Below are 12167 nucleotides of genomic sequence, written 5' to 3' on the forward strand. Positions count from 1 at the left end.
ATAGAAAGAATAGGTGAGAGGAGAGCCAAGGCCCGTGCTGCTTTGCCAAGCACTTGAACTGCAGCCGAATATACTTATTAGTAATAGCTCACAGGTATCAAATACTTTAGCCAGGCACTGGACTAAGCACTGTGTATGTATTAGTTAATTTAAATCTTACAACCGTCCTAAACCTTTTGGTACAATTAGAGCTTAGAGTTTGTGACTTACCCTGTTGGCCATAGCTAGTAGTGATAGAGTCTCGAAGGTGCCTTTCACAAATATAGCTATTAGGAAATGTTTCCCATGTCTGTTTTCAGTGTGCTGCAATGTGGTGGCTGTTGTCTCAGTAGAAAACTAACACTGTGACGTGGAGAATATCTCTCGTTATCTACAGCATTGGCTCTCAATATGGGGGAGGCAGGGAAAAGAGGAGAAGGTTATTTTACCCCCACCCTAAGCACAGGGATATTTGGCAAAGCTTAGAAGTATATTTGATTGTCACAGCTGGGAGGAGAGTGTGCACCGTCACCTAAGATGGAGGCCAAGGACCCTGCTAAGCATTTTACAATGCACAGGACAGCCCTGACACAAATAATTATTTGGTTCAAAATGTCAATAGTGCCATAGTTGAGAAGTGCCCTGCTCTGCTGGTTCCCCCTGGTTCATAGGTTTGGGGGTGTTTGTGCTCCAGACAACATCAGTACATCAGAACCAGACTCCTGCTCAGCCAGTGCTGACTCTAAGTGTTAGTCATTTGGACTGTTAGTTTAGACACAACATGTGCAGGATGCTGCTGGGCACCGTGTGGATAACACAGCCCATAGGAAAGGGAAAAATGGAAGTGTGGTGGGGAGGAAAGGGTTTGTCGAAGCAGAGGGGACGTGGGGTGGGGAAAGGCTTGGATAGGTATAAGCTGCAAAACTGGAAAGTGTAAAACCTGAGCGGGACAAAGCACAGCTGGAGGTGCATCTGGGGTCGTTTTCAGATTTCCCCTTTCTTACTCACCTGAGTGCTTTCCCTTTACTCTGTATTGTAAGCCATTAGCTCACTTAAACCTCGCATTAATTTTAGGGAATTGGCACCATTATTATCTCTACTTTTTTAAGAAGGCCGACATTCCTGTTAAATGACTTGACCCGAACGAAGGACGAAGGTCCGCTGCTAGAAAGTTGCAGAGCCCGAGTTTTAACCCATTGCTAACTCCAGAGACCATGCTCTTGACCAGCTTACTCTGCTGGTAAGCAGAGTGTTCCATCCTGTTGTCTGTCGCTCAGCCTCCTCTCTGCCTTCCCTGAATTCAGCACAGCTGCTGTGGGAGACTGACAGCAGTCTCCATTCGGGGACCTTGAGTGCCCATCCGGTTGCTCTGTACTGGGAGGTGATATAGAGGGGTCAGAGGTGAGGGAACACATTAGCAGAGAACTAAGGGGAGCCTTTTAAAGCAGCAAGGAAAGAATTCCGAGTGGCTTGGGGCCTCAACATATCTGGCAGGGAAGAGGTTGCCTGCAGAAGCATTTTGAACTAGCTCAAGGGAAAAAATAGGCAGAAAGGGAGATTGGTAGGTATAAGGTAACCGCTGATTGTATTACAAATTTACTTGTGTAAAATGCGTGTCTAAAATCTGGACCTTTTGTATCTTGGATATCAGTTGTAACCTAAACTAGGGAAACCATAGAATCAGGCCCGCCTTAAAGCTCAAAGCTTTCTGGCTTGGTAATTTTGTAGGGAAGGACTTGCAGGAAAAACACTTTGAAATATGAAGAAGGAAATGTGATTCCAGTGGTTCCTTTATAGGCACTAAATCTGTACATGAAGAAGTAGGACAAGAATTAGAGAAGATTGATTTTCTGAAACCTCACAACCAACCTAGTTCTCAAATGGGGAAAAACAATGATTTTTTTTTTTTACAAAGATGAAGATTGGAGGAGGAAAGACGGAAAGGTGAATTAAGTCTCCACGGGGGCTGTGAAGGAGACTGCCTGAAAGCTTTCCAGAGGGGAGTCTGAAATGTATTCCTCCAAATGTATGTATGTATCTCTACTGGATCAGTTGTAGTTTCTCAGTAGAACAAAAGCAGAAGCCCAAGCAGGATTTTGGAGGAACAAGGTAAGGTTTTGCTCAGCGCGCACACATAGATCAACTCATGCAGCGTGCAGGCATACATACACTCGAGCTGTCTCAGTTCTGCCAGTAGCAGCTGTTATTGTGTGTCTCACGGAGCTCAGGACCACTCCTCAGTTCCTTTCCTTTCACAGATCCACTCTACTAGTTAATAGATGAATTTGTGATTCCCACTTACCCTTTTCTGATGGAGACGTCTGCTTAAACCTCAAGTTTCTCTGTAGATGTGTGTGATGGAACCCCATGGGATTTATTGGTGTTTGGCAGCCTCTCAGATCCTATCGTATTTACTAGTTTATTCTTGGGGCTATTGTTCCTAATGTTATATTATACAGTATAAGTTACTTTATGCATAGTTATATGTAGTATATATAATTATAATTTAAATGTAAATTTTTCTATATAAAATATAAATTTCAAACATTCAGAAAATTGGAAGAATTTCACAGTAAAAAGCCTTATTCCCAGATTATACTCTTGTTAACACTTATACTTGTGTTTCCACGTAAGTACTCATCTCTTCATTGTTATATCCATCCATTCATCTCTTAGGCTTTTTGTGTGGGTTTGCAGATCTCAGAATACTGCAACCTGTGTGTCATTAACTAAAGTTAAGTATTACAGTTTTTTTTCCTTTTTTGCCTTAAAGTTTAGATGCCATGAAATGCACAGATTTTAAGTGTACTGGTACATTTTGACAATGTATACATCTGTGTAACCCAAACCCCTATTAAGATACAGGACTAGGGGCGCCTGGGTGGCACAGTCGGTAGGGTGTCTAACTCTTGATCTCAGCTCAGGTCATGATATCGCAGTTTGTGGGTTCGAGCCCCACATCGGGTTCTGTGCTGATGGTGTGGAGCCTGCTTGGGATTCTGTCTCTCCTTCTCTCTGCCCCTCCTCCCCACCTTGTGTGTGCATGTGCGCGCGCGCTCGCTCACTCTCTCTCTCTCTCTCTCTCTCAATAAATATAAAAAAAAAGATATAGGACTAATGTTAGTGTTATTTTTTGGCATGTATGTGGTAAGATGATTAGAAGATAATTATAACCTCATTTGGGTTTGTTTTTTCCTTCTTTCAAGGTATCATTTCTATATATTTTTAAAATTTTTTTTTTCAACGTTTTTTACTTATTTTTGGGACAGAGAGAGACAGAGCATGAACGGGCGAGGGGCAGAGAGAGAGGGAGACACAGAATCATCGGAAACAGGCTCCAGGCTCCGAGCCATCAGCCCAGAGCCCGATGCGGGGCTCGAACTCACGGACCGCGAGATCGTGACCTGGCTGAAGTCGGACGCTTAACCGACTGCGCCACCCAGGCGCCCCTCTATATATTTTTAAATTGTATTTATGACTTGTGTATGTTTGATAATGTCTCATTTTGTAGAGACTAGGTAATTTCTTGGGGTCTCAGGCTAAAACCTTTGGATTAAGGTAGAGGTTTCCTTACCTAGGTTGTCTCTTGCTAAGAATTCTCCTCAATTACTGTATTGAGTTTCTAGGATTTTTGACCTTCCTAAGATATATTGAATCTTGTTTCAAAAATGACTTCTCCCATGACTGTAACTAAAATTGCTTCTGTGATGAGGCATATGGTGACTGCTTTCTTTAAAACAAGCAAAGCCTGTCTTTACCGAGTGCTTTGAATATTTGAATCTGACTCCAAAATCATTAATTGGGGGGGGGGGGAGTGATTTAGTCCTTTTCCCAGTGGAAGACTTCATGGAGAGTAGAGAGTTCTGTCCACTCTTTAAGACCTTCCTATTTCTGGGTAACAGAGAAATGCATGTGACACGATGTACTTAAAGCCAGCTACTTTAAGAGTGTATGTAGTAGAGAGGTGCCAGGATGGTTGGGTTGTGTTCTTCCAGGATTATGCTGTGGAAGTCACAGGTAGGGAGATAGGCTCTCTCTTGAAAGAGGTGGACTTAGTTGATGCCACTCATCATGTATGGGTGGGCTCAGGACTCTCAGAGCCTCCTTCTTGGACCTGGATGAATGAGAGAAGTCTGGGGGTGAAGGAATGCCTTTCCAAGTAACCTAGTGGTGGGTCTGTAGATAAACAGGGGCCCCGAACTGAAGTGAGGCAAGTTGTGTTTTGTTAAATTATCTAGTTGAATGTTACCTGTTTATTTCTGTTCTGTTATCCTCCAGCTTTTGGTAGTCTAATGTAAATGTTTCAGCCATTTCTCAGCTATTTATAAGGGAATAGTTGAGTTTACTATTGGGCCAGAGTTGTAGGGAGGCGACATTCCCCCGAGGGCAGAGTGGGAGTAGTAGCAGCCTTAATTAGTGAGAGATCCCCTAGAAGGTTTTAAGTCCAAGGAATAAGATTAAAATGTGTAAGAGGTTCACTCTACCTACATTTGAACATCTCAGTTTAATTTTATAAAGGCTGTCAAGCCTGTTTCTTTATACTGTCAACCTGACAAGTGTCCTTTTATTTAAATAAAGGTTTTTGAATCTAGTGATGCAGTCTCCCACCACACTTTTAAAAAACCAGGACATTTGAGGAACAGTAAGTTCTGACCTTTAATAGCAGCCACTGGCTTAATTCTTCATATTTTCCGCAAACCACACCCGCCTGCTGGAGTAGATAGCTCAGGGAAGTTGGATGGACTCACTGTGCCTTGGGAGGTTTTAATTCCCGAGCTTCTCCCAATGTTTTCTTCTACTCTGCAATCTCCCTCATATACTCTCCTTCTCCATTCATTTCATGCTAAAGTCATACAGAATTGTAGTGTGAAGTCCATTACTCCATTGAAGATGCAGCTGGAATCAGTGGCTGGGATGTTTTTTATGCTTCCTACATCTCCCAAACTTCACCAACACAGTCTTTTTACAACCCTTTTGAGACTGTTGACCATTAGGCCCCAGGGCAGGGTATTAGAGATGAAGAAGCTGAGTCCTGGAAGTAATAGATAACATCATACAGCGAATGATGCCAGATTCTGGAGGCAGCCAGCTTGGCACACTTTTCACCACACACTACATTATGCTAATCTTTTGGAATAATAGAGTAAGGCATTAAAATGAGATCGAGATGAGTAGATTTCTCATCTTTCCCCCCAAGTCAGGAAAGCTGATAAGAGAGAAGTTTGATGTTACTGAAAGACTTGTGTGTTTCAGAAGAAATTATTTCAGAAATAGTCAGTCCTTACTTTACTCCTTTAAAATGAAACACTTCAAAATAAACTTTTAAAAATCACCCTTCATATTTTTTGATACTTTAGGGTCTAGTCCAAGGACTGACAACTCTTTTCTGTAAGGGGCCAGGTAGTAATTATCTCAGGCTTTGCTGTCCATGCAGTTTGTTGCAACTACTACTCTCTGCAGTTTCAGGACCAAAGCAGCCATAGACAGTATGTAAACAAATGGGCAGGGTCGTGTTCCAATAAATCTTTATTTGTAAAAACAGGCAGCTGGGGCAGATTTGGCTCATGAGCCAGGTTACCAATGCCTGGTCTAGTCCATCTTTTTATTTCTACTAACTTTGTTTACCATACAGTTTTAGATTGAAATTTAAGGATTGATCAATGTTAATGCAAATTGGAATATTTAAAAAAAATTTTCCCCTCTTTGCCACTGTAGCCTTATTCTTTTTCAACTAATTTTACTTAAAATTAGGCCTGAAGTTTCTGGGCTAAGCAGGCCAAGAAATCAAGGAACAGTTTCAGGTGGGGATGTTCTACTAAATGCTCCTTTTAGATATATTACAGAGTTTGTAAAATCATGAAATTGTGATTGCTGGCTCAACAAACACGAGGATACAAGGAGGTCTGGAAAATAGTGTAAAATCATTTGAATTAGGAAGTCAGGCCAGACTTTGCACAGCAAGGCTCTGTATTGAGTGGGCACCAGGACTGTGTTCTTTGGGGGCAGTGGGGAGGATTAAGGGTGGGAGGAGTGGTCAGTTTTGCTTCTGTGATCCTCTGAGGCCGCAGTTAAGTCCATTTGCATTCCAAAGTTTGACATCCCCACTCTGTTCACTTCCTAAAATTGACAGTTTTTCATGTGCAAAGTAATTTGAGGTCATTATTTCAGGCAGAGGAAAGCCTGCAGGCCACTCTCAGGGGATCCGCTGCCTTAAAATATCCTCGAGGCTCTAGGCTAGCCAAGTGGAGTGGATGACTGCAAAAGGCTGTCATCCTCATGAATTATCAGTGGTTCTTTGGACACTTTCTGGACAAATTTGGAGTTGGGGAACGAGGTGAGATGGTGCAAACACCCCATGGTGAATGATCACCCCTCCACGACTTACATGCTTTCTTAGCAGGGGCATGGGGGCCCCTTCCCCTTTTTCAAACTCCTCATTCTTCAAGCTCAGATGTCACCGCTCCTAATTAAATCATCCCAGGCTCCTTCCTTTAGACTTGGTGTTTTTCTCCTCTGATTCTTTAGCACTTGTAACCAACCTCTGCAAATCACTCTTAGCAGTCTGTTCCTTACCCTAACCCACCCTCCACCCCCCTTTGCATTTCTCCTACTAGATTGTCGAATCCTTACTTCTTTTGTCCTTTAGGTCTAGCACATAGGAGTGGAGTCAATATTGACTGAAAACAAATAGATTTTCTGTTTTTATTCTGTGAAGCTTACGATGTTGAGTTGGACTACAGAAAACCATAGAAGTGCATTTGTGCTCTTAAATAACTTTAAGTGGCATGAAATTTAAAATGCAATTCTGTTTGAAGACATTCTTTTACAGTCAGAGAGGCTTTTAATATAAATCATCAGTGCATTTGGTAATTTTAAATGTTTGCTTATTGTTTCCTTACAATGGATGTATTAGCTTCGCTTTTCAAATAGAGAGTTAAAAATGGAAATTTTAAAGCATTATAAAAGACACAATCTCTAATACTCCTGAAGTTTATTTTTTTAAGAAAAAATTAAGTGAACTCTCAGATGCTACTTTACCAGTGTTGAAGAAGGTGGAGGGTGATGTATTAAGTTTGATAAATACCCTTTGTTTCATGTAAGTGAACTGCCTGTTGACAGTGATGGGGAAAAGATGATATATTCTGCATATAAATGTCCACGGCTGGGCCAAAATCCAGCCCAAAGAATCCTGACAAGCTTTGTAAGGCTCATAACACTGCTTAGCAGAGGTCAAAATGAAGGGAGACTTCTCCAGAAAAACAATGACTTACTGTTTAGTTTTAAGGAGATGCCAATTATAGCCAGTGGTAGGAGGTGAGCTGGGGTTATGATGAAAATGAGAATATTTAGAAACATGTAATTGTTGCTTGTTGCCATATAAAATACCAATACATGTTTTCAGCTTTCTTCTCCTATAATAATCTCCCTGTTCTTCCTACTTGAAATGTCTGTGGAATGAAACGGAATAGAATAATGAGGCTGCCTCTAGTTTTTATGACATTAAGCTTTCTCTCTGTGAAAACAAGTGTGACATGTGCAGTTAACCAAAAGAAGATAACTGGAAGTCAAGAGATTAAAGTGATGATTCTATAAAAACATGAACGCTTTATTCTTACGTAGTTGTCTGTTTTGTGTGCTATGCAAATAAGGTTATATATCTTTGTGGTTTTTTATGTCCAGGTGTTTTTTAGAGCCTAAAACAAGTTTTTCAGTCATAGAAAGTTTATCTCTTCTTATGGGGTGTCCATAGCAGCCTGTTTAACTAGGTTTAAAAATATAATTGCCGGTGGCTTCTCCTGCAAGTTGTGTGTTGCCTGGTCTTTAGTTTTAGATATACTCCCATAATGGGATACATTTCATTAAATGAATAGAGGAGGGGGCTGTACAGTTGTTTTGGTTTGTTCAGTAACTGAAATGTGTTGATGTGTACTTATTTAAAGAATAAATGTTTCTTAATATTCTTTAGAGAAATAAATCGCCTCTTGCCAGTTTTCTTATTATCTTATCAATACATAGACATTGTTTTTCCTTTCATTTCCCAAATGAAGCCTTTTCCTGTTGCTTTTTGCTGTTGGTTAGCAAGTCTAAATGCTGAGCATTTATTCTGGCTGGAGCAGTGCTTGGTACCTTGGCCCAGTTTCAAACAGTTGTTCTTATCATATGTGGTGCAATTGGTTCTCTGGAATGTGCGTGTTAGAAGTTCAGTCATTGGGAGGGACTCTTCCTTTCGGAGTGGTAAATCCTGTGCAGTTTTCTAAGCTGCTCTACAGAATGTAATGCATTCAATTTGATGTATGTCGGGAATTATCTGGTGCTCAAAATGTCAAGTGACAAAAAATATCCACTTAATATGTTTGATCTCTTATGACTCTTCTTAACAAACAAAAAATAAACTTACTCCTGAATAATTACTTGAGAGAAGAATTGCTCTCCTCCCCCCTTCAATCTCCCTAAAGACATTTCAGCAGTCTCATGAGACACAAGATGAATTTGGAAATGATTGGTTTGTCTCTTGCTTTCTGTGTGGTACTTGAAAATTTGATGTATAAATCCGTTATTTGGTAGGATGATCTCCATAACTGCCTGGTTTTTATGTATGTATGTATTTTTAAAATACAAAAAAAAATGTTTATTTTTTGAGAGAGAGAGACACACACAGAGCACAAGCGGGGGAGGGGCAGAGAGGGAGGGAGACACAGAATCTGAAGCAGGCTCCAGGCTCTGAGCTGTCAGCGCAGGGCTTGAACTCACAAACTGTGAGATCATGACCTGAGCTGACGTCAGATGCTTAACCAACTGAGCCACCCAGGCGCCCCTATACTGCCTAGTTTTAAAAAAATAACACACTATCTTTTGAAAATGTTTGTTTCAAATTGTATGATTTGTTTTGTTTTTAAAAAGAAACCACGACTTCAGGTTCTGCATCTGTATGCAGAATTCCACCCATTCAGCCAATACTCATTTAGTCTGATGGGTTAGTGCTGGGTATACAGTGTGGAGCTAGAAAAGGTGACTGGGCATCTGTAACTCCTGGAGGAGGTGAGCGTGGAGAGCCAGACGTAATTAAACAGATAAGTGAATAGACCAGGTAATTTTAGATAGTGATAAAAAGAGATGGAGGGTGGAGTGCTGGAGGGGTAAAGTGCCCGTTCAGATCTGGGACCTCGCTGAAGAGCTCATTTAACCTGAGGTGTTAGTGACAACGTTGCCCTCAGCTCTCTGGACAGAGCATCCAGGTGGGAATCAGCAGTGCACAGCCCCACTCGTTCCAGGCATGAGAAGGCCAATGTGGCTAGTATTTGAGAAGGGCAGGGGGGAGGGGAATGCATCCGGAGGTAGCAGTTAAGAGGAGGTGTGCTGGGGAATGGAGCCTTATAGATCCAGCTTCTGGGTTTTCATCTTGAATGCTAAGGGAAGCCTGTGGTGGTCTGTCAGCAGTGGAAGGAGCCACATAATCTCATTTGCATTTTAAAACTCTCTAGATCTTGTATTTTTTGTTTTGTTTTCCCCATGATGCGTTTGTGGCAGCATGAAAAGATTTTTCATTGTGGAATTTTTGTTGGTGAAGTCGTAGTCCTAGAGACAGCTTATTCATATCATTCTGAATCTTACTTGACTTAAGGGGCTCCTGGGTGGCTCAGTCGGTAAGCATCTGACTTCAGCTCAGGTCATGATCTCACGGTTCACGAGTTCGAGTCCCGTGGTTCACAGGTTCGAGTCCCACATCGGGCTCTGTGCTGACAGCTCAGAGCCTGGAGCCTTCTTTGGATTCTGTATCTCCCTCTCTCTCTGTCCTTCCCCCCACTCATGCTCGCTCGCTCTCGCTCTCTCTCTCTCTCTCTCTCTCTCTCTCAAAAATGAACAAACATGAAAAAAATTTTAAAGTTAAATGTGTATTTGCTATAAATGTTACTCAAAACTTTTTTTTTGTTGTTACAGTATACTTGGGCTTTATGAGTAATACAGCAAACTGAAGAATAAACCTGTCGTATTAGCTGATAAACATATGGTGTTAGCTGAGGCAGCTTTCACGACTGACCTGGGAAGGGAGATGAGTCATTTGATGGGTACAACAGTCTGGTAAAATCGGTTTTAGGTATTAGACAGTGAATCATGTTTTGTCATCAAATAATGAATAAGACTGGCAGACTTCAGTACAATTCTGGATTGTTTGAGTAATACTCGAATATAATCATTAAATCAATGATGTATATTAAGCATCATTTTTTGCTAAGCACTGTGCTCTCAGAAATAGTCCTTGCCATTAAGGTGCTCACAGTCTAATAAAGAAAATCTGTTGGCACGTGTACAGTCCATCTCATTTTTGTAAAGGTAAACATGGGCAGATTTGCAAGGACAAATGTATCCCAGAGAAAGGAATCATTCACAGCCAGGTTGGGAAGTGAGAGTGGAGGTCCCGGCTGGGGACTATGATGGAGAGGCAAGGATATTTCAGAAGGCTGTGAAAGTAAGGGGAGGAATTCATTAGAGAATTGGCCAAGACCAGGGCTTTGCTTTTCCCCACGCATCCCAGTTCCTTGTGTTCATAGTGTCTAGAAGAGAGAGAGGGGGCAAAACTGGGTCTTGCGCATTTTTGGGTGAGAAATGAAAAAGAAGTCTTAACCTGCGTGCCCCCGCCCCAAGATTAAAGGTAAGTTGAAGCCAGGTAGTGAAGGGTGTTGCTTGGCTTAACTGTCTGTCAGTTTTAATCTTGTAGGGAGCGTTGGGGTCAGAAAAGTTGTAAATCGCTGAATAGCAAGATCAGATTCATGATTTTTAGAAGTTCACTGAGGCAGCTGTGTGGAGCTGAGTGGCCCAGGACAAGGAGCCTGTTGGGGCTGTGCTCCAAATGAGAAATGAGGAAGTCCACACAACACTTTATTTGAATTGTGGATGCTTAATAGAGTTAATGACCCCCGTTTTTGAGTATAAATTAAATGAGGGAAGCAATGAAAAAGCCCAAAACTTTGAGCTTGCTAGTCTACTTCTTTCTTAGTAACCACCACATTCTTTTAATTTGAGGCTCTAAGGATACAGACTTTCCCCACCCTCACTTTATAGGTATGTGATGTGGTCCTTAATGGTCAGTTGAGTGTGTAAGAAGAATGACATGGTAGGGAGGCCAGTGCTCTGGTTGATTCTAGTACAGATGAGACCTGCAGGGGGAAGAGCCAACAGCTTCTGCCCATGCTTCTGACTGGGGCCAAATATGCAGTTGCCAGTAAGGCAGGTGGTCTGAGGTAGCTCCCAACACCAGGGGCCTTTATAGGTAAATAGGAGGACATAAATTGTCAGGTGGCAGATTTATTTCTAGTGAGCCTGTTGCCCCTATGGGAGGCGGTGATTTCTGTATGTGCTTTCAGTTAACGTGGGTAAGAACTGTCTGCATTTTAGGGAACCCCTGTCAGAGGCTGTATTTTCTAGAATTTCTCAGTAACAGTAATATGTTCTCATTTCAAATGGCATTAAAAGCAACTTTCATTAAGCCCTCACACATAGATTGCCAAATCTTCAAGGTCAGGAGTGATTTCTTTTCACTGGTGTGGTTTGTGTAATTGTTCCATTTCCTTGATGGCCTTCCTCAGCACTAGTTTTATTTTTTGTTTGTTTTTGTTTGTTTTAATGTATGTTTAAAATGTATTTAAAAGGTGAAGGACTTGGAGTGCAGTAGCAGAAGGACACATAGTGCAGTAGCTCATCTGTCTCCTTTCCTCTCTCCTCTCCTTGTTGGGGCTGTGTATCTTCACACACACAGCTTCCCCCACTGCTCTTTGAAAATCAGTGAAGACAAATTCTTGTGCTTTTCCACCTATAGGGTAAAAAAAGTGCCTCTTGGAATATATTTATGATCTGTTGAGGTAACCAAAACAGGCTATAAGTGAGACTACTTTTCCAAAAAACAGCTGCTCGTGTTTGAACTTTGCAACATAGTCTCTGATACACTGCTTTATGCAGATGGGTCTATAATTATTCATAATGATCAAAGTTGGAGTCCAGGGTCCAAAATCAGTTTTCAGGGCTTCCAGTGAGAGTTACTGCCAAAATGTTCAACACCCTGTTCTTTAGCCCTGATCTTGATGTTGTTATATAAGGCAATTTCTTTGTTTTTTAAAGTTTATTTGTTTATTTTGAGACAGAGAAAGAGAGAGAGAGAGAGAGAGAGAGAGAGAGAGAGAGAGAGAGAGAGA

The 12167-nt window shown here is 41.5% G+C and overlaps 1 protein-coding gene across 10 annotated transcripts in view; it reads left to right on the plus strand.

Moving 5' to 3' along the window:
* Window positions 1-12167, plus strand: part of AFF1 (ALF transcription elongation factor 1) — a 265697-nt gene that overhangs the window by 135125 nt on the left and 118405 nt on the right. The gene's annotated exons all lie outside the window — the stretch shown is intronic.

This window comes from Panthera uncia, chromosome B1 (genome assembly GCF_023721935.1).
Source record: "Panthera uncia isolate 11264 chromosome B1, Puncia_PCG_1.0, whole genome shotgun sequence".
Lineage (NCBI taxonomy): Eukaryota > Metazoa > Chordata > Mammalia > Carnivora > Felidae > Panthera > Panthera uncia.